The sequence below is a fragment of the Podarcis melisellensis genome (assembly GCF_964234715.1).
Source record: "Podarcis melisellensis genome assembly, chromosome: 7".
NCBI classification, from domain to species: Eukaryota; Metazoa; Chordata; class Lepidosauria; order Squamata; family Lacertidae; genus Podarcis; species Podarcis melisellensis.
The window spans coordinates 39,544,880-39,570,624 of NC_138539.1; the positions used below are offsets into that span (position 1 = coordinate 39,544,880).

At 39.9% G+C, this 25,745-nt stretch overlaps 1 protein-coding gene across 2 annotated transcripts in view; it reads right to left on the minus strand.

Moving 5' to 3' along the window:
• The window catches only part of SNTG1 (syntrophin gamma 1), a 215,569-nt gene that overhangs the window by 102,003 nt on the left and 87,821 nt on the right, over positions 1-25,745 (minus strand). For both annotated transcript variants that reach the window (XM_081917551.1, XM_081917550.1), the window contains one exon: positions 927-1,045. The gene's annotated coding sequence lies outside the window, so the exon portion shown is untranslated. The remainder of the gene's footprint in view (positions 1-926; positions 1,046-25,745) is intronic.

Genomic DNA, 25,745 nt, shown 5'->3' on the forward strand with positions numbered 1-25,745 from the left:
AGGCCTTTGACTGATTAAGCAATCTATGGCTTTTTAAATGTCGTGTTTTGCTTTGTTCTTGTTTGTTATGTTATGCATTTTAAAACCAAAACTACCTATTTATTCTCATTGTCCACTATGATGGAATTTCACAAAATCAATTACCGTATTTTTTGCACTATAAGACTCACTTTTTCCCTCCTAAAAAGTAAGGGGAAATGTGTGTGTGTCTTATGGCGCGAATGCAGGCTGCGCAGCTATCCCAGAAGCCAGAACAGCAAGAGGGATTGCTGCTTTCACTGCGCGGTGATCCCTCTTGCTGTTCTGGCTTCTGAGATTCAGAATATTTTTTTTCTTGTTTTCCTCCTCCAAAAACTAGGTGCGTCTTGTGGTCTGGTGTGTCTTATAGAGCGAAAAATACGGTATGTTATTCTAATCATTTCAATGAGAAAGCCCATCATTTCATATCAAAGGAAGCAATGCAAATAGGATGAGTAATCAAGTGCATATCATAGAGAATTTTTACTCTATCTTTACATTTCTGTATAACAACAACAACAACAACAATTTATTATTTATACCCTGCCCATCTGGCTGGGTTTCCCCAGCCACTTTGGGCGGCTTCCAACAAAAGATTAAAAATACATTAAAACATCAGTCATTAAAAACTTCCCTAAACAGGGCTGCCTTCTGATGTCTTCTAAACGTCAGATAGTTGTTTATTTCTTTGATAATAGAAGGGGAGTGTGTTGTATTTAAATGAACACTGCACACCTGCCCTTTGAAACAAGAATGAAAGTAAACATATCACACCATTCATTAAGGCTTCCCCCAAACATAGAAGTGGCAGAAACTGCCCAACATTAAAATGAAGCCAGCATAATTCTTATTGTATTCAAAGGCCAAAGGCCAACCCACAAGCTGTTCTTGGGAAAAATGTAACATACCACTTGAAGACTTGATATAGCAATGCTGAGAGGAAAACTGGTAGCCATCCACAGAGTTTTTCAGTCATGATTCTTCTTGATCCTTTATGGCCAAGTTGAAAAGAAGAATCAGGATGCATCTGTGAAACATACAGGGTGGGGGAGAAAGATCACAGCTGAAGCTTTGAATGCTTTGCATTTTAAAATATAATACTTAAATAACTTTCACTGTTTGTATGGTAGGGATAGGAAAGGTTATACAAGTAGGATTTGATTCCACCCACAGTCATAACACAGTAATAAAGAACAAGTACTAAAGAACAAGTCTACCTGAGCACGAATGAATTTCATTCAAAAATGTAGTTATAGAAAGCAAATAGAGTTTTTTAAACTACTAGAATCACATTATGATTATCCTAGAAAGGTACTAAGCACTATGTCAAAAAGAAGAGGTCAAATGGAATCAACATCAGGGTGACCCAGATATATATATTTGCAAGGAAATGTTATGGTGCTCTTCTCTTTGATTTTCCTAGTGAGTTCATTTTCAAAACAAAGTTTAAGATGCAATGAAATGTCTCCTTATAAGCAGATGCCCAGCCAGCCACACGCTACACTGGGGTAGCCAATGCAGTGCCTTTATCCTTGACTCTTGACCATGCTGCCTGGGCTGATGGGAGTTGAACTCTATGGGCACCATGTTGGTGATATCTGTCCATTTCTCAGAACCCCCCTGCCAGAAACACAGAAGGGTAAACAGCTGACAAACGATTGGCAGGAGATTTGAGACTCTTCCCCTATAAGTGGATCCTGGCTTGTGTGGAATATTGCAAAAAATGAGCTCCCGTGTCTTACCATGCAGCATAGAAATGTATGTATCCCTAGCTGTGTCTATGTAGCAGTGCTAGGCGTGTCTCTGTGCTAGGTGTGTGTCTGTGTCTCTCTCTGTTCATGTTCTGCATGTCTTGGCGTCTATCTCTATTAGGAGTATCTGCCTTGCCCTCTAACCCACCAGCTCCAGTGACCACCAACTACCATTGATGGATAGCTAGAAATGATTGGATAAGTCTAATAATAAAAAGTATCTAGAAGGTTAATGCCATGGAATTTCAACATCTGAATATTGATATAGATGAACAATTAGTATCATAGAATCATATTGGTGAGACAAAAGGTGCCAGCGTGGCTGTGTGTTGAGGTTGCTGATGTGTTGAAGCAGAAGTTTGCCTTGCTTGAAAAAAAACATGCTCAACACCTCAAATAATTCCACATCAAGTTGATTGTGGGTAGATTTCCCATTTTGATCCTAAAAGTTCATTGTTATGTCATTGATAATTTGAGACTTTGCCGACCCTACTAATTTCAATTTTTTTTAAAAAAAAATTACAGGTTTTAGTTTAAATATAGACTGAAATGTTTTATGTGCAATGCACTGCTTTAATATGAAAGTTACGCAGTCTATTAAATTGATGCTTTTATTAATGTTGCCTCACTTCTTTCTGCCATCTCTTTTGTTCACATTTCACAGAACCCTGTCACATTTCACAGAACCCTGAAGCAAAATTAGGATTCTTCTGGGACTCTTTTGTATAAAATATTGTTAAACACAGCGCTAGGATGAATCCATATTCCCTTCTGGTATGAAAGGAAGCAGTTGTGATTCCATACTGTCCTACCTGCATCCTTAGAGTCCATAAAAATGGTATGTGACCAAATGAAGGACAGAAACACTATGTAGATACTGCACCATTCCTATTTAATATTGCCACTTTTTGAAAGGAGATTGGAGAGAGGCTAAAAATGAATTATTTGCATCAGTCTTCACACTGGGAAGCACTGTTACCTGGGATGTGTGTGCTTGTTTTGTGTGCGTATGTGTGTGCCTACCACCCACACACTAATATGACCTCTTCCTGGAAATAACTGAGTGATGCCCTGGGAATATGCCTGACCTGCATGTAACACACAAATGTATTATCCAAACCAAAACTATATTGAATAAAACATTCATTTATTGCAAGAAATAGATGAAATAAAGATATCTAAAAATCACAGTGAAATTAATGAATATTTGGCGCATTGTAGCATATATATGGGATCACGGGGATATTTTAATATTGTGACACATTTATACCTGTATAGAAACAATAATCCCTATGCTATGAGAAGAAATTTGAGAGTGGTAAGAGCACAACACTGTGATTTTCAAATTCCCAGAGAGAGTGAGAGATTACAAAGATTACCTATCCTGGCTCAGGGCTGAGCTGTTTCACACAGCTGTGTGAATATGCATTTGGGAAGGAGCTCTTGACCAGGAGTAGCAATGGGTTATCTCTGCCCCCAACAGTTGTTACTGAGCCCACAGAGTCCCTTTCCAGGACTGAGGTCCAGAGTCTAATGCTGTACTAAAGGTGTTCTTTGGGAGCATAGGTAGGTATGAATTCACACTGAAGCTCAGTAAAAGCCATTCAATTTCTCAAAATATGGTCTTAAGTGCATTTTCTCTCACAGACAGGTGAAAAAGGAGGGGTTTGGGTGACATGAAAAAGAGATAAATGCATCTGAACCATTTTTGCACATGAAACTGTTGGCAGAAATCTTGGTGGGACAGGGAATGGATTTTCATCAGTATGCTGCTGCTGCTGCTGCTGCTGAGCTGTATATTTCCTTTCTAGTATATTCTGGGGTGGCCATGGAAGTTCTCAGTGTCTGGAGTTAGCGACAGGATCAGTGAGTGAGTCATTACATCTGGATAAAAGAGAGGTGCTCTTGGTTAGGAGGTCTGCAGGTTCTGAAATGGGACAACTCCCCCAATGTACAAGGTTCTTGATCTTAGGGAGACTTCTAATCACATTCAGCTAAACACAGTTAGGATACCCATTCAGACATTTGTGCTTTTTATTGTGGGTAGGGCTAGCCTGTTTGCCCCTTCTCAGTTTCACTCCACAGATGTTCATATAATCACCTGCATAGGCCTGGAGAAGAGCAAGTACTGATGAAGGAAAACAACTGATCATGGTTTCTGGAAATGGAAATCCTGTCTCACCAGCCTTTTGACGTACTGTATCAGCACCAATAGGTCTAGTCCTATTGGTCCATCTAGGTCAGTATTGCCAACACTGCCAGGAAATAGCTCTCCAGGATTTTAGGCAGGATTCTCTCCTAGCCATACTTGGTGACACGAGGGTTTGAACTGAGACCTTCTGCAAGCAAATCAGATGCTCTGCCACTGAGCTGCCTCCCTTCCACAATCATGCAGATATTGGTGGCCCAGGAGACATGTTATATACATGGGTTACAAACAAGCTTTTTATGCAAGTTTCAGTGGCTCCTACGTAAATTTAGCAGTCACCGAATAAGAGGACAAATCCTATTATGTACCAGTAAATGGTAAAAGAAGAAAAAGCAGATAAAAACGAAAATGGATAATGAGGGGAAATAAGCAGCAGTTTCTCTGAGGGATCTGTATTAGGTTGAGTACTGTTCAAGTTATTCATGCAAATGAGCCATAAGGAAGCCAATCTGAAGATGAAACCACTTTATTCAGCATGGTGAAATGGAAAATAGACTGAAAATTTTCAGAAGGCTCTCTCCAGACTGGGTGAATGACAACATTAACAAATAAGCAAATAAGATTCTGGGTGGTGATGTTTTTAAAAGTGCCATTTGGCACACATTGGGAGGGACATCTAACCTATCATAACCTCATAGGGTTTGAATTAGCTATGCCTATTGTCTTGGAAATAGAAAAGTAGCAACTCAGTGTGCAGTAGCAGCAAACCCATCAAACCAAATGTAGGAGGTTATTGTAAAAGTTACCGAAAACAGAAATGGTCAGTAATATACGTGAATCTGTATGGTGTGGACACATTTGAAATAGTGCATACAGTTCTCAGAGCATCATAGCACTGCAAAGGGTCATATAAGAGAATGGGGTAACTTAATGCCAGCTGTGTTAAAGCTGCATAAATTATGCTGGTTTCCTATAGTCTGTATTGCTCTGTTAGCAAGGCAATTGCAATGACAAGCAGCAGGTAGAGGCTGCCACCTATGGACAAATGTATTTTGCGAACCTATGTGGGACTTCAGAGTCAAGGCTCAAATGGGCCTGTTTCTGAGGTTTACCAAAATTGGATGAGCACCCCTATTTAAAGTCCTATATAATATAGTATCCATGCAATGTAGAATATGAGTGGGACTGGAAAGCTATTTGCTTGCGGGGGAGGGAAAGTTTAATTTCAGACCATTTCTCTTTAGATAATTTCCTCTTTCTTAACATGTATGACCCCAATATTGCTAGGAATAAAGCAGTCCAGAATGAGAAAGCAGTGCTAGCTTCCTTTCTGTTAATTCAGCATGAGGTTGTTGTGGTCTCTCTCAACTAAATGTTTTCTTGATGTTTTATTTATTTATTGGAACAAAGCCTTGAATTTAATTTCCTGTCAGGCAGCATTTCAGAGCTGCAAGCCTCATCCATACTACATGAAAGAGCATGGCTGGGTTTCGGGTGGCAGCTTCCCTGGGCATTTAGTCTTGCAGTCAAATAAGTAGCAGACTGCAATGCCATGCAGCTAGCTCCCTGTCAGCTGTAAAGCTTTGAAGTAAATGAAAGGATTTCTTCCTCTTTGCTTCTGCTCTTATATACCTCAACTTACAAGCAGTGAAGTCTGATATCATGGAGCAATTCCATCTTCATCACATCAATCATACTAAAATACCTAGTCGGAAGGTAGGTTTATTATGAAGCCAATATAAAATTGGCAATTACTAATAGCTCAGCCTTTAATGTGATATAGGTAAAGACAGGACCCAAGCTACTGATGGGAACTGAAATTTTATTTACGGTAATCTACTCAATTTCCCTCTGTAGGCTCAAACCTGTGTCCGAGGCAAATTCAGATAAGGACGTTTTTCAACTCTTTCATTAGACAAATGAAATAACAGAAAGGAGATGTTAAAACTCTCTAGATTGTACAGATATATTTGTTATTTAGTAAACTCCAAAAATACATTCAGTCTCTTGGGCAAGAGATACATAGTAAGACAGTCCCCTGCTTTGAAGAATGGGCAATTGAGAGGCAGTGAAATCTCAATTCACTTTGCAGTGACTAACTGCTGGGCTTCCATAGAACCTCACAGTTCCTGGATTGAAAGATTTCAACACATGCTGTTAACTGCAAAATGGTAGCACACAGAGAAGAAAAAAGTCCACTGGTAGACTCAGGAAAGCATTTAACTGACAGGTTTAAAAAGGACAAGTTTTAGACTCCACAAGCAGGCAAAAGAATATGCCTCATTTTTAGAAACAAAACAAAAAGCACCTTAATATTTTTTTATTGTTTTACAGACTATTTTAAAGGATCTAGTGCTGGTTCCTTAAGACGCATCTTTCTTATCCCCTCAATTTTTCAGTTTTCTTTTTCTATTAAGACAAGCTTGTACAAGCAGAAGGTTGATTGCCCCTTCCTCCCTACTGCAGCCTCTTGCCCTACAAAAACCCACCCCCAAGGGTCAGAGGACCCTATGACACAGTATGGGATGGGCCATCGGGGCAAAAGAGGAAGAGGGGTAAAGCATGTTGGAAATGTCAGGCAAAGGCACTGAGTGAACAGCTTTCCAAGACCTGCAAGCTAGTGATATGAGGCAGAAAATTTTCCAGGGCTTTATTTCCCCACAGAAAATTTTCTGTTTTATAAATTCATTAGTAACAATGGATGGGTGCTGAAAATACTGTATTAGGCAAGCTTGGCAGTTTCAAAGTGTTTATTAAATAGAAATAAAATTAACATGCTAAATTAGACCACTCTCCAGGATCTGATAAGTGTAAATGTAAACCCATGAACAAACCATGGTTACAGCTTGTGGTATGTCCTGAAACAAACCATGAACCTGGGTTTGGACAATCTGCCAAACCAAACCAATGTTTTGCTCACAGCAGCAGAGGGACTCAATGAGGAGCAAAGTAGCCACAATCTCCTCACACTCATGTCTTCATGCTAAGCCATGGTTTATCGTAGCACTACATACAAAGCACCTATAAGCAATGAATTCAGTTGGTTAAAAAAACAGCTCTGGCTATGACAGCCACCTGTTGAATGGAAAGTGATGTGAAATCGAGAAGGACTCCAAGACTTCACAGTTCTTCAGATTGGGAAATCATAACCCTATCAAAATTACGGCCTGGGGGTAAAACACCAATGTTCACCTCTGACTTCTCACCAGTATCCTCCATTTGTCACTGATGCAGGATAGATAAACTTCACTGAGAGGGACCATGGAACCACCTGTTTTGCATGCAGGAAATCCAGTCCCTGGCACCTCCAGGAACTGCTGGGAAAACCCTCTTTCTGAAATCCTGGAGAGCTTCTATCAGTCAGTATGATAACACTGAACAAGATGGACCAATGGTTTGCCTCAGTATTTAGTAACTAGGAAGACCAACAGTCTGATTCAGCAACTTTCTGTAAACAGGCAGCTTCCTATGAACATATGATAGCTCTGGGATGCATTACCACAAACACAGACCTGGGAGCCATCAGCATACTCACGCCAAAATTATGGATAATCTCTCGTAGCACTTTCATGCAGATGTTCAAATAACATCTTTTTTAAACATCTGAACACTAAAACAGTGCTAAATTCTTAGCAGTTTTCAATGCAGCTTGGCTCAATATAGCTTTGCCCAGGAGCAGTCAGATAATATGGGGGTGTCTCACATTCTCTTATGCTAATTTCTACCTAACAGGCTTCATCTGGTTTTGCAAGTTGAGTTCTCAGTAAGCGGGCTGTGTGAATGTGGCTGCCAAGCAAATCGTTCCTGTTGCTGAGAATTGTCCTCTTGCCCCAGTCACTTCCTCCTAAGTGGCTAATTAACCTCCAGATGCACCTGCTCCCACAGCTGAGCGCCCAGAGCCACAGGATGCTGGCAGCTCAATGCATGTCCTGCTGTTAAGACAACTCGGTGATGGCAGCAGCTTGCCTAGTCCTGATATGGCTCCACACCAGACCAAAGCAAGCATTCACTTGTGTTGATGCAATGGCCCATTACTCTGAATTCTCATTTACAAGGAAGGAGCTCAACTGACACAGCCACGTTTCATGCACTTACTGTTTAGTTACATATTGCACAGAATCCCTTTCCTGCTTGAAATTGACTATTCATACTTTCAGTTATAAAAGAAACTGATAATAGGGGATTTGGATTGCTATGTACATCCTGGGATTTTGAACTGGGAAGTTTCATTTACTAACAATATTACCAAGTGGAGATCCAAGGTTTGCAGCTCAAGCCAATCTTCTGTTTAATTAAGCATCAGGCCTTTTTATGTTATGAAATTTCCACACAGGCCAAAATGGAGAAACGTATAATATGCCAATAATGGAAGTAGGCATTGCTTTAGTTGCTGTAAGCCCTTCTTTTTGTTTATGAATTTTTTTGAAGATTCAAAATTCCCTGGCTCTCAGACTCTGCCCCTTTCTTTAAACTGCAATATGGGAAAAATACTAGCCTACTTTGGAGAACTGGTGCAAGGTTTACAACATGCATGAAAAGCAAGCAAGAAGAGCACTATGTAAATGAATATACAAACATGCTTAATATATTAAATCAGAGCCAGATTGCATACAAGAAGAAAACTGCTAAGAAATTCAGACTTTGTAATACCTGCAATAATCTTCCGGTGGTATCTGTCTGCATTAGATATAGTATAAACACTAGCTTTTGGATTCTAAAGTTCTCTTGTGCAAAAATAAAAACTGCAAACTGCATAACTGTGAGCACTTTTGGAGTGTGCTGCTCTGTGCTCCATCTCTGAGCAGGATATTGGCACTGAAAAGCCATTTGGCACTGTCCACGCAGTGCAGAACTACAGCATACATGACTTCAGGTTCTGCATGGAAGGGATTTCACCACCCTCAGTAATCTTTGGCAGCATTGGATGCCAGAAGTCTAAATTTATTTTCATGTGCACAGATCCCACTCACTGGATTCTGAACAGAGAAGGGAACAAATTAAACCAACAATAGCTACAGGATTCTTGTCCAGGTCATGCTGCATTAGAAACAAAACAACTAATTCTCAGGACTGCAACAGTAGTTATTCTATAATTTCTTGGCATCATGAGAACCAAAGCTATTTTCAGACATTTCCACTGATGAGCACTAATGGCTTATCCTCAAAGGCCATATTTAATATGATGGTGCAAGTACTGGAGTGCAAAGTGCTTTCCTTTTCCTCCATCTGCATATCCTAAGAGAGAAGGGTGATTGCTACAGGCACAAAAATTAGACCTCATCCATGAATCACCAGCATTTAGGGCCAGGCGTAATGATTCATGGTATCATCAAACGTGACACCACACTTGCTTCATGTATCACTAAAGAAATCGTACAGAGGTGCATACATCAGTTTTGCTGCACTGAAGATAGCCACTATCACTACTGCACAATCAATCTCAGATAAAAGGGAAGAAGTTAAAAAGCACTACGGGCATATTCCTGTTGCTAGAAAACTTTTAGCATGGGTGGGGACCTCTTTGTCCCAGTGGGAGAGATCATTATCGTTCTCATCCCATGGGTCAACTTTGACAGTTGGGAGGGACAATCCACAAGTCAATCACCTGACATCATCAATGGCATCATATAGGATTTCCTGTTTCTACATAGTATATAGGGATAGGAAATCCCTACTGTGTTGGATACACAGTTTATAACTAGTTGCCTCATTGATTTCCTCTCGCTGCGATCTTCTGTTTTGGAATTAAGGGATTGTACATCTAACTCCCACATTACAGCGAAACGTATTACCCTCCAAGCAGTTGACCAATCCATCTATACCAGCCATCCTCAACCTTGGAGCCTAAGATGTTGTTGGACTACAACTCCCATTATCCCTTGCTATCAGGACCAGTGGTCAGGTCATAACAAGTGATTAGGATTTGTTAGCCTGAGAAGTCTTCAAATCAAGAAGGGAAGACAGATGCGGTGGCCCAAGAATGGAGTGCACTGGCAGAAGGCTCCAGTGTATCTTAAGTTTAATAAGCTGAGACATGTATTTCCAAGCCAGGTCTTTAAAAAATAATAATCTGTGGAGTGTTATTTCAAGTCAGAATGAGAGGAAAGAAAACAGTCTCCAACTCATTAGAGCCACAGAAGGATTCTTTCTGATCTCCAACACAAAAGAAAATAATAAAGCAGCATCACTAAGAGCCAAGTTTCATCAATCAGGGGACCACTTATATCTTTGACACTGATTTCCCCCACATACCAACAGAGATGAGACTGGAGTGCCATCTCAAGAGTACTTAAAATGGAAATGTCTTTCCCTGAGCATCACCAGTTGGTCAGTGTTTTTCTGGGAATTGCTAAAAGGATCCTCATGGGGAAGAACAGTACATTTTCCCTTCCCAAGGTGCAGACAGTAGGGCCAACTGATCTAAGGTCTCAGCTCTTTTCAGCTGTATGGCTTTCAAGAATATTAAAATGCTGGGCAGGGGCAGGAGTGAAAGTGAAAACATGCAATGCTCAGCAGGTTAAAAAAAAGATAAAGGTAAAACATGCAATGCTCAGCAATATGACTGATGGAGCACAATCGAAAATAATGTTTGTCATGCACGATAATTCTGCATTTTAGAAAGCTAAGGAATTCTAAAAGAAGACGGAGAAGATGATGTTTCAGGGGAGTGAAACACCACTGAAGTAGTTGATCAAGATGCAAGTATGCTTTGGGGCAAAACAGAATTTGGCTTCCCATTCCCTATGAAAATAACCAATTCTGTTCCATTAGAAACTGCACTTGTACACTTTCACCAGTGCTGGGGCATGACCCCTTGACCTCCCATTTGGATTACTACAACATGATCTACATGGGACTGCCTTTGAAGAGTGTTCGGAAGCTTCAGCTGGTCCGACTACCATGGCAAGACTGCTGGCTGGGGCTGGCTACAAGGAGCACACTACTCACTTGTTAACCTTGCTAGCTAGAGGTCTGTTTCCAGGCATAATTAAAAATGTTAGTTATGACCTCTAGGGCCTAGGTCCTTGGCCACAGGCTCCTGAAAGATCTTATCTCCCTATGCAAACCTGCCTGGATGTTAAGATTCTTGGGTGACCAAGCACCTTTGCTCGGTCCCATCAACATTAGAGGCACAGTTGGTGTTGACACAAGAGATAGGCCTTTTCTGGTGTATTTCTCTCCCTGAAGGTTAGGTGAAGTCCTCTTTGTTACCCTGCTGGCAGAGGACCTTCCTGTTCGGACAGGTTTTGGAAAACTAAGATAGAGATGATGCTTGCTACTGGCTTGCTTTCTGGGCAAACTGCATTTTTAATGCTGGTTTTAAAGGAGTTTTGCTATATTTTAACTATTGGTTTTTTACTAGTTCATTTTTATTGCTCCATTGTTGTTCATTTTATAATGGTATTTTAAATGTGCTACGCTACTTTGAATCCCAGTCTGGGAGAAAGGCAGGAAATCAATTATGTTAAACCATCACCGCCACAACATCAATATTTTGTGGTTCAGAAGCAGGCAATAGTGCTCTTGCAAAGCAGGTCCCATGCCCCAGTGCAACATGTGTCACTTGGCTTGACAGGAGTTACACAGGCAATCATGGGTAGGAAGAAAGGGAGTGCTGTAACCTCCTTTTACAGCATTGTAGTAGCTTTCTGGATCATTAGGAAGCTGATTTGCCCAGTACAAGTGCATGCCAACCATATTTAATGGTTGGCAAAGGGGAGTGACATTTTTTCCAGGCAAGCAATGCTGAGCCATCTGGTTGTGATCTACTTGCCAGGCATATGACTGGGCTTTAACTAAAGCATCAGAAGTTGCAGTTTTTAACACCAAAGCTAAATCAAGGAATAACATTATGGCTATTCATTGATAAAATGTATTCCATTATTTTTCATTAAGACCCACCTTGCTGGAATTCAACCACTCTTGTCTTGTTCCCAACAGTGATCAGCCATATATGCATCCAGAAAACTTGTAAAGAGGTTATGATGGAGATAACCATCTCCTGATTAAATTATTCAAGAGGTATACTGCATCTGTACATGGAGGTGCAATTCAACCACCATTACTAGCAATTGCTGATAGGCCTTATCTCTATGAATTTTTCAAAGGCTTTTTAAAAGCCATCTGTGCTAATAACCATCATACCCAAATAGAACACCGAGGTGCCCCATTGAACTGCATAACGTATGATGTTAATTCAAATCCATCACTTGCTGCATACTAACCAACACCAAACCACAAAACATATACCAAGCTTATCATCCGGACTGAGTTAAAATCAATTGTTAGCTGCATAAAGCATCAATTTAATGTAATGTGACTAGTGTGATTAATTCCTAAGTTCATTAAAAAAAAAATTAAACCATTAGAAAGCACATGTCTCAACTTCTCACAATTTGTGAAATGGGCATAGCTATATTGGAATTCTTCTTTCTAAATGTACTGCATGATTTTATATATATAATAAAAGGTTTTCTTAACATATATATACTACATCAGTACAAAAAGGAAGTGATAAATTCACTGGTGTTTATAGAACTACAAATATAATTAATAATCATTGGCTATTGTCCTTAAACTGTACCTAATTACTCTTATGGTTGTATATGAACATTCACTTTCAAGTTCCAAAACATAATAAATATACTCCATTTCCCCACAAAGGTCTAATCTTCTTGCCTTCCTCCCTTTATTGTAACAAAATTAGCAAGCTTTCTCATAGTTACAATAACCCAGATTCTCAATAGCCATTGAAGGATTAGCAGATTTGGAATCATATTCTATTTAAAACTAAACTAGCAATTGTCAGATTTCATAAGATCTAAATTATTAGTATTTATATACACTTAGTGATAGCTGGTTAACATTTTGACTTTGTAGGGCTGCTATTTTTAACCTTGCTGTTTTCACCACAATAGGACTTGTACAAAATTTATTTGAGAAAGTATCATTACACAAGTGCAGAGTACCACTGTCTCTCCCCCTACTATATATGTGAACTATGCATCTATGGACAGGGAGAGAGTTTCCATGTAAGTGGGCCCAAGTATGATGTTCAGACAAGACTAACTCCATGCCTGTTTATTTAGAAATCGAGCAATACCAAATGACCTATGTTTTTGAATCCATATATCATTCATACCTACACACCTGTGGCCAAAAACTAAACACACTAAACCTTTTAAAATCTTAGAATAATATGCTTCGAGTAAAGTTTTCCTCCCCACTCCCCCACCAAAAAAACCCCACCCCCAAAAATCAACTATTCATTTCCTAAAACACTTTTTTCTCTAAATTAAAAGAACAAAGTATTCCAAACAATAGACAAAGAACATATTTGCAGTGCATGACTCAGTTGCAGCATTCATCATATGACCATAATAATAATAAGCAGCCACTGTTATACCTTAGGTCAGATAGAATATCTTCCAATTTTGTGGATGGATGTGGAGTCATATCCAGGGAAGCATCGAGTACAAACCTTTGATTTCATAAATTCAGTGAAAACTCACACAAGAGAATCTGCGTAGCTTCACAGTTAACGCAATAATTCATTCCACTTCACAACACCGTAAACATGAGTGGACCAAAATCTCACATTAAACCCCAGACTTTGCCATTGTAATAGTCAAACATGGAAACCCTCTCCTACTCTCAAAGCGAAAGGTAAATGTCTCACCCCCCTCCCCACAACTGCACAATAGCTTTCTCATACACAACATCATTCAAGACGATAATGGCCCATCCAACTAGATGTTTACAATCCACAGGAAAAGAACATTTCATTTAATACAAAGCTGCTGAGGAAGAAAAATAAAGGAAAATATGGCTGAAGCAACATGATGCAAAGGTGCTTCTTGTTAACAGAGAGATAATAGGCATGGCAAGGTATACTCAGGACCAGCAGCCCCTGTTAACTAAACAATGGAAACAAAACAAAACAACCTAATTGCTGAGGGAAAGAGCCACACAATGATGAAAATTCACGAACTTTGACAGAGAAAAGACCAGCATCTGTTTGGGAGAGGAAAACAAAACACCTAGGACTCAACTAGATGGGTAAAGAAAAAGTGTTTTATATGCATTGTATATGCAATATAACATTGTGCTATCTGATGGCGATGTGGAGTCCCGTTTTTTCTCTGCCTCTTCTCCCTGTTTAAATTTGCAGCACTTTAAACTGAAAGGCTTCTTTGATGTGTCTAGATCCATCCTTACTAACCGAAGAGGTTTTGTACGCAAGAGGAGCTAGGAAACAGGGAACCAAGAGGAGGAGGAAGACTTGCTTGCCACAGTATGTGCTCCATAAGCTTAGAAAACAAACAAGATAAAGACCAGGAAGCCTAAGCAACAAGCAAGCAGGGCCAACAAGGCTATATAGGAAAATGCAGGTTTTCTGCACAAGGCATGGGTCAACTGGAAGTGATTTTCTACTGGTGGAGCATAAAGGAACAGAGGATGACTGGACATCACATAGCAATTAAAAATAAATGGTTAATAGCCTGAAGGTTTCTATCTGCATACATCCACTACAATCAATCTCTTACAGCAGGCATGGCCAAACTTGGCCCTCCAGATGTTTTGGGACTACAACTCCCATCATCCCTAGCTAACAGTACTAGTGGTCAGGGCTAATAGGAATTTTAGTCCCAAAACATCTGGGGGGCCAAGTTTGGCCATGCCTGCCTTACAGTACTGAACAAATATAAATAAAAATGAACCTAGATAAGTATTGCTTTGAGAGAGAGAAAGAAAGAGAATTAAATCAAGAACACAGTGAAATATTTTTACCTGCCTGAAACCCCCTCTCCCAATATTCTTGAGTAAAACTTCTTTGTAGAAAAAATATTAATAAAATGCATATTCTATAGACATAATTAGATTTTTACCAGCTTTCTAGAGGCCAATAAATCAAAAAAATTCTCTGTCAAGACAGTTATCATTAAATAGAGTTTGATTAGCACCGTCATGTGGCCTTTTAACTAGGGATCTGCATAAGCATATGTTTTCTTCAAATGATCTACAGATGCATCAACAGTCAAAGTGCTACCCGATTAAACAAAATATTGAAACATATGCCTGTCCATTCTGCATCAGACAGAAATGGCATGTAGTTCACTATGCAACTGCCCTGGATGTTCCAAGGACAACACAATACATTTGCACTTCACATAAAACAAGTAAGAACACTATTTGCAAGCTTTTGAATTTTCAGATCTGCCGTGAAGGGTGACCAGTCTGGGTCACAAGGGGCTTCACTGTAGCAGAATGCCATTTCCACATTTCTTTTCCAAATGGTAGAATATGCACACGGTTAGCAATATTAATGGTAGCAATGGGCAAACAGTTTTGTGCTTGCCCCTCCAATTCATTATGCACTTTGAGCAATAATGTTGAATGCTCAGAAATGCTGGTGGGAGCTTCTCCAAGCACTGATAGGATGGTGAGAGGGTACCATGACTGTCCTCCTTTCTACTGCTCCTTCTCCCTCATCCAAGAACAGAAGAGACATCCTCTCTGGTGGGAAAGGATACTTTCCAAGCATTTCCCCCCGTAGGGACTGATTGATAGGCCCCTATGGAGTACCGTTGTGTTTGGACATTCTTCTGCCTGCTCCCCACTGTCCCTCCCTCAACCTCTTTTTCTACCCTGGAGGAGGCAGCTTGCAGAGAAGAACTAGACAAGTGTGAGCAGAACTGAGCTTGGGTCACAGCAGCAATGCAAGTTGGGGTGCTGGCACAGTTGAGCACTCCTGTACTGAATGCTTGCTAGATGCCTAATTAATAGTCCAACTGTGCTGTCCTTCACTCATCCAAGTTTTGTTTCATCATGGCTTTAACTCAAAGGTTTCACATAGAGGAGAGCAGGAATGACAAATGATAAGAAAATCCCAAGTCAAATGTCAGGTGTGCTTAAGAAAGGGATTTCTGAGTCATGCACTTATCTTAAACTGTCTATCCTTGATTTTTAATGACCTTAAACTCGGTTAAGCTGTTCCTATTCCTCCAAATGAGTTAAGAAAAATATAAGTATTAATATGAAGTGGACGCCAGTCCACAAAAGCTAATATGGTTGTCAGTCTTTAAGCTGTTGTATAATCATTTATTGATTTTACTGCTATGAACATACTTGAAAACTTCTCATTCAATTACCGGTACTTATTTCCTGCTAATTCAACTTTAAAAAGGAACATATCTGTATTGTTTTAAATTGTTGAAGAGTGTTACATCAGGAGTTTACCAGACTTACTTTAAAGAAGTTTACAGTCCTTATTAAAGTTAAAATATGCCCTCATTATGTCACATCAAACTATACACAGAAAATGTAACAAGACATCATCATAGAATATTTTAGATAGTTTTAAACCAACAATGCCACGGTGGCATTATCTTTGTGAAGAAATACCTGACCATTTAAATTTAAAAAATACACACACAACAGAACGGCACAGACTCTGAAAAGCTACCTAGAAAGATAACCTGTTATTTAAGGAACACACAAACCAGTCTGTATCATTCAGAAGGTGGTGGATGATGCTTCTTTTGAAGTTTTTAAACTCTATTACTCTATGATCCTATGATCTTTCCTTATGGTTTGCACTTATGGTTTCCTCAGACCCCACCATTCACCACCAGCTCATAGGTAAAAGCACTGCCTAGTCACTAGCTGTGGTTTTCTTCTGTGCATGTCACAAAATATTTTATTTTTAAAAAGTCTCTTTTAAGAAGAGAATAAAACATTATGCTAATACAGAAAATTGCTTTTTCTTTTCACTGACTGTCTCATAGCCTTTAGACACTGATATTTACTGTAAAACATAACAAGGAGGTATAACATAAATTTACCATCCTGTGAATACAGTTAATTTAATAAGAAGATGGTGAGAGGTCAGTTTAGCATCTGCCATTGGGCAGCCCTCTTTCGGTTTCAAGACTTCAACCATAAAGCTAGTCTGCAATGAAAACCCCCTGAATTGTGAAAACCCCCTGAATTGTGAAACTGAGAGAACCTAGAAGGTTTTCTGTACAAGAAAAGTATAGGCTCATACTGAAAGGTCAACTCCTATTGTCAAGCCAGACATCTCCGTCTCAACACTTGCAGCTAATCGTGACATGAAACACAAGCTTCCTGATCCTAACCATGTTTAGAAGAAGAGTACTTAACTGCACATTGGCTCAGGTTCAGACAATCTTATCAACCATGCATATAAACCATGGTTTAGGAAACTGGGAATGAACAATGGAAAAGAATGCTTCAGCCTAACACCTCTTCCATTGCACGCCAGATTAATTCCTGGCTTGAATTAAACAAGAAATGCAGTCTTTGGGTGATTAAGTCAGGTATGAATGGCCATAGAGATGACCAACTTCTCCAGCGAAGGACACATCTGACAAAACAGCTGTGCCGAGACTGGTAAGCAGTGCAGCCCAGTGCTACCTGGCCATCTAGGCTAAATGTAGATGTTTCTGAAATCTGCAAATGTGATTGTCAAGGAAGTGTGCAACTCCATCTGAACCAGTCAAACAGGTATTCCCAAGACTGCCAGAACCCTTAAACAAAGGTGCCTCCTCCTTGTCTGAATTAGGCATCAGTGTTTTCACCCCCATCCACTTTAAAACTGGCATCAAATACCAATTTAGAACTTCCTACCTCACCAGAATTAGAAAATGTAAACAAAAACCACCCTGTGATCCTCAGATAATGGACAGTACAGTGGTACTTCAGGTTACATACGCTTCAGGTTACAGCCTCTGCTAAACCTCAGGTTAAGAACTTTGCTTCAGGATGAGAACAGAAATCACGCGGCAGTGGCGCGGCGCCAGCAGGAGGCCCCATTAGCTAAAGTGGTACCTCAGGTTAAGAACAGTTTCAGGTTAAGAATGGACCTCCAGAACGAATTAAGTTCTTACCCAGAGGTACCACTGTATAGAAATTTAATAAAGAAATAACTACATCTGGGTATCATATGCACATTTGCGATAGCCTAGTCTCTTTACCCAGCAGCTTTATCTACATTCAGAACAGCATGGGAAACAAGAGGAGACAAAATGAAATCTTTTGCCTTAAAGGCCCAGGGTGGATAGATAACATATTTCTGAGCATGTAATTTAGCACACTGAATATGTGATTGTTTGGGTTTCATGCAAACATCACTGAATTTGAAGTTTATAGGAAGGAGAATTACAAATTCAATATCTACCTCAGACACTTTGAAGGCATGGTCATGGTAGCCTGACAGGAGCAAAACTTTTGACATGAGCAAAGCTTTTGACGTGACCAAACACAAACTGACATGAGCAAAGCTTTGCTCTGAATCTCTATGAAGTTTATGCTTGTGTCTGTGGTTAATAAAAATAGAGGGATGGGTGAAATCTGCAACTTCATGTCTAGATTGGAGAGCTGAGCAATTGGAATTGGAAGAAAATTAAGAAAGGTCATGCAGAAACAGCAGAATTTGGAGGAAGCAAAAGAAGAAGTGTGATATATATGGGGTAGATGCCAAGAGAACAATGAGGGGATGTTCAACCTGGGTAACAAATGGGTAATAATAAAATAAGCTAAAAATCACAGCTTTGGTCCATCTTTTAAGGGAGCCTTGCTCTTATCACCCAGATGCTTACAAATAGATTTTATGCAGGTATCGCACCAGGTAGGTATCAGATAAATAATGTAAGCATATCATTAAGTTATTGGCCAATTTTTGCAAGCACAGAAGATGGAAGATACAAAGGGGAGTTATAAAACAAAGATATATTTTGCTAAATGAATAAAACGAATTAAGCAGTTCAGCTGTAGTGAGCCATCTTTGAACAGTAATTATATCTACTACTGTGGCCAAAGTCTTGTGACAATTTGTTGTGACTGAAGCCTTGTGGGCATTTGCCTTCTTTTGCGCTTAACAAGCTTGAGTTGCACCTTTTCCCCTTTTGTAGTATGAATTTCTGTTCCTGCTTACATGGTCTACAGAACCCTGGCAAACCCTCTCACTGTGCTTACAAGGTGTTCTTAAGTAATCCAACTCAATCAGGCTCAAAGTGTTTTGTGTCTTTCTGAGAGCTATCAAAGCTTTTAGGTTTGGATTCAGTATGTTGGAAGAACATCTGTTCTCTTATTTCCAGTGATGTTAGAATCGCAATGTTATCTTCTGGTCAGCAGAAACTTTGGTATCTGAATCTGACTAGATTAAAAAGATTTTACACTGAAAGGGAAACTGCAAAGAGGTTTAACAAAAGTATTATTTTTCAGTTTATTTTTTAGAGCACGTTTTGTATTTGATTGAGCAATGGTGTTAATGCTGAAGTAACTCAGAGGGCAATCCTATAACAAGATCCGCCAGGATGAGCAACTTAGGATACAGTGGATCTCTAGTTTAGCCGGCTCAGCCAGCATTAAGTCCCCAACCCCAGCTCAGCCTTGTTTTTATTTTGGCTTTTATTTAGTGTTAATTGCATTGTTCAAATACAATAAATAATAAGTCTATCAGTCACCCCACAGAGTACATGGAGCCTCCATAGGTTCCCAACTACATCACACATTGAATGCATTTTTTAAAAAATACTTTATATAAACTCTAAAAAAAAGCACTCTTGGGGACAGTAATGTTCAAAAGTGAATTCCGACTCCGCATTCTAACTTTAGCAAAGAGTTACACGTACAATAATTCTTGCCCTAAAAAACACAATTCTTTTTCCATTCACTGAGATGTTGTCTGTGCTTTTAATTACAGTACAGTACACCTCGTACAATTGGTACTATGCCCTGGAGGCTAAAGTGCCATATTAGTTTCAGTCATCCATCTTTCATTTAATTTTCTTTTTCAACACAGACCGCAGCATTTGTCGGAAGGAATCCTGCTTGGAATTTTATCTTTTTTTTATTTATTGCAACAGAAGTGGCTCTGATGCATTCAAGGGTGGTTCCACCCACACTTCGGCAAGCTAGCTAGGAGTTTTCATCTTTACCAAGTGACACAGGAAATTAGCTAGCAGAGTAGCAATCTTATTTAAGCTTTCTCCATGTGTCTTTCTCCATGAATAATTTCCCTACCTCCAAACCATATGGCTCTTGAGATAAGCAACCAATTGAAAACTTCATTATTAAACACAGGAATTGCCATACTAGGCAAGATAACTGGTTCATTTAGTCAGGATCCTGTCACTAAGTACAAACTGTACTACAGCCTTCAAGGGGGGGAAATCCACTAGCATCCCCTCCCCGTCACAATCAATCAAGAGAAATAAATTGACATAAGCAATTGGCCGTTGGCTGCTTTTGCTCACGTTGCCCAACACCACATTGTTGAAATTTTGGTACTCAAAACAAAGCAACAAATCTGCTTGGTTTCTCATGTGGAATAGTTATTAATATTAATCTCAGTTTAAAATATTGCTTTAGTTAAATGCCTGGTTATCTGAATGGTTTGAAAAAGGCAGCTTGGCTAGCATTGACCTGTAGGGCCTTTTCAAAGGTGGTTTGTGGATTGCCCTCCCTGGTGAGGTGTGCCTGCCACTCTCTTCACTGACTGGCAGTATAAACTGAAAAACATTCCTCTTTACCCAGGCACGTGATGGATGAAAAGCACTGTTCCTTCCAATCCTGAGATGACTGTTTTTAGAGCTGTTTTCAACTGTTTTTAAATACACATATATATGTCTTATTGATGAGTTTGCTGCCCTGGGCTCCATTGAGAGAAAGGATGGGATATAAATTGATTGAATGAATGAATGAATGCATCTGGCTCAAACTGTACTTTATATATATTCCTGTAAAAAATAAAGGTCAACATTCAAAATTGGTATTATGTGCTGTAGATGCTTGTCAGCAATCACCAATAATGCTAACATTTCCCAACTCTGGACTTTCAATGTAGCATACGTCATTTTTGCTTATGTGTCTACCTCAGACACCTCCATTGAATAATCCAATCCAAAATCTTGAGACATGACCATATAAACAAAGAAATTCAACTATTTTTCCTCCTTGCTGGGCAATTTGTCAGAATGATCTCTTATTACCAAATATTATCTCTCCCTCTTATCAGGCCTCTGTTTTAAATGAACTGAAACTCCAAACATCATTCCTTCTATAGTACTGTATTGTGCTGTATTGTGCTTTCAGCAGTGATGTCTTACCAAAGCCATATATTTTATTATGTTTATTTATTTAACAAACCCACTGACAGCAGTTGGATTGGCTTGTGATTCTTCTGGTCCTCAACTGGCCCAGCTCCAAAACATTCTGCTCCATACACTAGCTTCCGCAGGCAGAGACATCACTGGAAATAGCTTCTTCCTACCTGTGGTTTATGTACCTAGCTAAGAGCTTCATGGTGGTGGAGTCTAGCACAGCTGGTGGAGCTGGGGGGAGGGACACCTCTACCTCACCCAAATTCCCTCCAGCACAACTGAATGGAATTTGGACTGGTCTGTCAATCACCCAGTCTTATGACTACTATGGATATTTACGGTAGCTTCCACGGTAGATTTTACTAAGTGGATAATATGAGTGCACTACTCTAAAATGTCATGTCAAGATAGGTGAGGGAATTGCTGACTTAAAAGGTTAAATAAGCCACTCTTTTAAACCATAAATTTGTTTAAACTTAAGCATACAGAAGCTTAAGTACTAGAGTTGCCAACCAATTAAATATGTTTTAGCTGATGAACTGTCTGGAATTCAACCAAATTAACTAATTAAATTTAAGTGTATTTACATATTATAGTGGGTAATATTTCATACATGCCTATACATAGTAATTATGCCTGGGAAATTATAGTAAAATATATTAGACCTTGCATTATAACTTAACAACTGGTAAATTATGAAGTGGTCTGAATTATGCTGAATCCAATTTTGTGTCTTTTTGTGTTTTTTAAGCTCTTGGAAGCATTTGCTCACTGTGATAAATGGTGTGCTTTTTAAAATGTGTATTTCAATTTATAAACCCACCATCCACCAGACTACTGCCAGGGCAGGTTACATCAAGATACCAAACATCTACCATAAACCAGTTTTAAGATTAACCATTTCTCACACCACACCACTCACTCCCCTTGCCTGTAGAACCATATAAACAGCCTCCCGGATTGATCTTAATACATAACCAGGTTAGAAGAGAATAAGATGTTCATTCAGCTATTTGGGAACCAAGTTGTTCAGGGATTTATGTGTCAGTGTTAGCACTCTGACTGGGCCTGGAAGCATGTTGGCAAGTAAACCACACATTCTTCAAGACTGGTCTCTTGTGGTCTCATCTGGTTGTACCACTCAATGTTCTGCAATTCATATTCTAGACTAGTTGCAGCTTCCAGGTTATATTGAAGGGTAGCCCTGCACAGAGCACATTACAGTAAGCCAGTCAGGAATTTATCTATACAGTCTTACCTTGGTTCTTGAACGGAATCCTTTCTGGAAGTCCATTTGACTTCCGAAAACATTCAAAAATCAAGGCACAGCTTCCAATTGGCTGCAGGAGCTTCTTGCACAGAAAAAGTTTGCAAACCAGAACACTCACTTCCGGGTTTGCGGCATTCGGGAGCCAAAACATTCGAGTCATAAGGCATTCGAGAACCAAGGTACAACAGTATATTTCCTTTGCTCACATATATGAAACTGACAAGTTTCTCTGCAGAAAAAGCAATGCATTCCTTGTAATTATTCTAGCATCAGTCAAGTGAGGAAGTGCATATATGCCAAGTGGCAAAAGGCTCTTTCTGTTCATTTTGTCTTCCTTACAAGTTGCAAGTTAATTATTAACTTCAAATATCAACCCTCGGAAGTGCCCCATGCCTTGTTGTTTACCTCTCTGTTTATGTGGCTGAGATATTAAAAGCTTTGCATGATAAATGATAGCAGTGCTTGGATGACTCTTTAGCACTTGTGTGTGAAGAAGGGGGAGCAGATTACCAATTAGTCCTGCTGAATTTACTCTCATGTGGCAAGAAATCTGAATTATAGATTCAAAACCACAGGGTTGGATCAAGACTGAGGACCAAACTACATGCTATGCTTAATGAGTAGTTCTTTGCCACCACTTCTTCATTTTTTTAATGAACTACAGTCATGAAGTAGGGGGCATACCTTACAAGGAATGCAGTACATAGGGAGGGGAGACTTATCTCTTCTCTACAAACTGTGATCAGAATTGAAACTGGCTGGCTGCCCATTCTGACACGGCTAGAACGCTTAGGGGGAAAGCTTTCAATTGACACCAGCAGGAAGCTTTTCCCAAGAACTCTAGCAATAAAGGAGATTTTCATTTGTCCTTTCTAGTACACTGCACTTCCAAAAAGGATTGCCACGCCTCCTGCATGCCTATAATTAATAGAAGTAAAACAAGCAAAGTAGCTATGTGCTAGATGTTGGCTTGGTTCATATGTCCTGCTATACCGATCTATGGCTTAGTATGACGATGTCAGTGTGCAGGCTCCAGGGAGGAGATTACGGTACATCCTCTGTCATTCTGCTGTGGTGCTGAATTGTGCTAAAGCATTGTCCACATCCAGGCTGGTGGCTTATCTATCTGTACATGAACCAGAAGCTTTAACAAAGGTTTCTCCTGTGGTTTATGGTTTGTGATTTTTCTGGCCAACCATGGCTCAGATCATCAGTGCAGCATAGCAGCAGAAGGATCAGGGAGGAGCAAAGAGGCTGGTTTAGTGTGACAACTGAACTAGGCCATTAAATAGTGTATGTCACATAGGTACACTTAGTTCCTATTGAAATCACTTAAAATAGTCATGGTCGACTCGCAACACTGATTTCAAATGGGACCAAGTATGATTAACTTAGAGTGGTAGTCATCTAAGTTTTAGCCATCTAGTAAACTTATTGAAATTAATGGACCTGACTTAAACATATTCATCAGTTTCAAAACTTGGTTGACTATCACCCATAACATAAAATTCACTGATAAGGGCCAAACCATGCTATGCTCAATGCATAATGATAATGATAGTTAGGAAAGGTAAATGGATGGTGGTGATTGTTTTAGAGATCACAGTGGGGACTGGAGGTTTACTCCCTTTCCTCCCTAACTGCAATTGTGATAAAAAATCTGCCCAGAACTACAAGGTTTAGAAAAACTGCTGTTGTTGTTTTAAAAAAGCTCTCATAGCCATACTGAAGAGTGGGGGAAGATTCTTTTTGGGGGTCACAGCTTGGGATGAATGGGGTAACTCTCCTCTCCCTATGTGCAGTAACAGTCCACACACACAAGCAAGGGCAAGATGTAGTTTGGCCCGGAGTCTATAACATCTAGAAATCATCCCACATCTTTCCCATATTGCTTCACTGCTGAGAAGTCTCTCTTCCGAGCAAATGTCCACCTGCAATATCATTGCCACAGGCTTGCTTGCTTACTTACTTACTTCCTGTTTTGCTTGAACTGGCCCTGCACCATCTTTTACAAAACCCTGAGAGAAATCTGAACCATGTTTAATCTTTTAAATGTGGTCATTTGTTTCCAGTGGCCTTGACACTCTGCTGGCTTGATCCTAGCCTCAACAGGATTTCCTGCTTCTTAGCCTGCTCACTTCACAAGCCTCCTTTAACACATGAAAGAACTGAGGCTTGAGAGAAAGATCAGAGGGATGAAGCTGGCTCCATTAAGTAGAATCTGGGCTTGACTCTAATGACCAGGCTGAAAGATCCAGTCATTTGGCAGAACTGACAAAGGAGGCATTAAAGGGGATAAGACAAAAGGACTCAAAAGACTATGATGAAGGTAGCCAGGTATGAGATACTAGAACAGACGTTTTCTGCTAAATAACTCAGAAGGAATCACAATTCATCCACCCTGCTGATGTTTGCTGCACGGCTACAGTTCTTTCCCTAATGAAATATAGAAATGAAATAGGCAGCAAAGATGTGTAAGGAGAATGTAAGCTAGGTGCCAACTGCAGAGAAGTAATTTGTGGTGCTATTATGTTTGTGAGTTACTGGATCATCTGAAAACAGAATGAAATCTGAAAACAGAATGAAATCATTTCCTGTGTCATTTAAGAGAATTCATATGGGTGAAATGCAGATTTTGCTCAGCATATTTCTCTCCTTTGTGAGCATCTTGTGAAGCCATGGGAATCCTCCAGGGATGACACAGAAAACAAAACTTTCTCATGCACTGACAATGCAGAAAGGCAAGAGTGGTGGGTGGTTTGAGAATGCATTACACTGGAAGCTGAACCTTCATGCCACCCTGAGCTTCACTGGGAGGAAGGGAAACTTACAAAGTGAATAAATATAAAAATTGAATTTAAAAAGTGGAAAGGTTCTATGAAGAAAGGAGAAAAGCTAGCTGAGGCAAAGAGCTGAGACAAAATATAGCCTTCAAAGAGCAGGAACAGGTGTCAGCGAGTGAGCCGGCTGTAAATCACACTGTTCAGAGTTAGCAAAAACACAATCTTCACAGATCTGTATGAGTGCCAGCCCTAATGAGCACAGCAGCGTATCCCCAGTAGGTCTTGCCCCATGGATCAGTTGCGAGACTGAAAGTCCCCACCTCCTTACAGCTGTTTAAGTCACCTTCTCCCAAGGGCTTTCCACAAGCAATCAGAAACTATGCCTGCATGAAGCCTGAGCAAGTAAAGTAGTAGCTTTGTGACTACCATGAAGGCCAGCCAATCAGCACTCTGTACAGACAAGACGTTGGTTTGGATAGAATGCAGCTTTGGCTTCACGACTGGCAGGCTGTTGTGACAACAAGCACTTCACACAGGTGGGTTTGAGGAACACAAGGAACCTGCCTTATACTGAGTCAGAACATTGGTCCATCTACCACAGTACAGTGGTACCTTGGGTTTAAGAACTTAATTCGTTCTGGAGGTCTG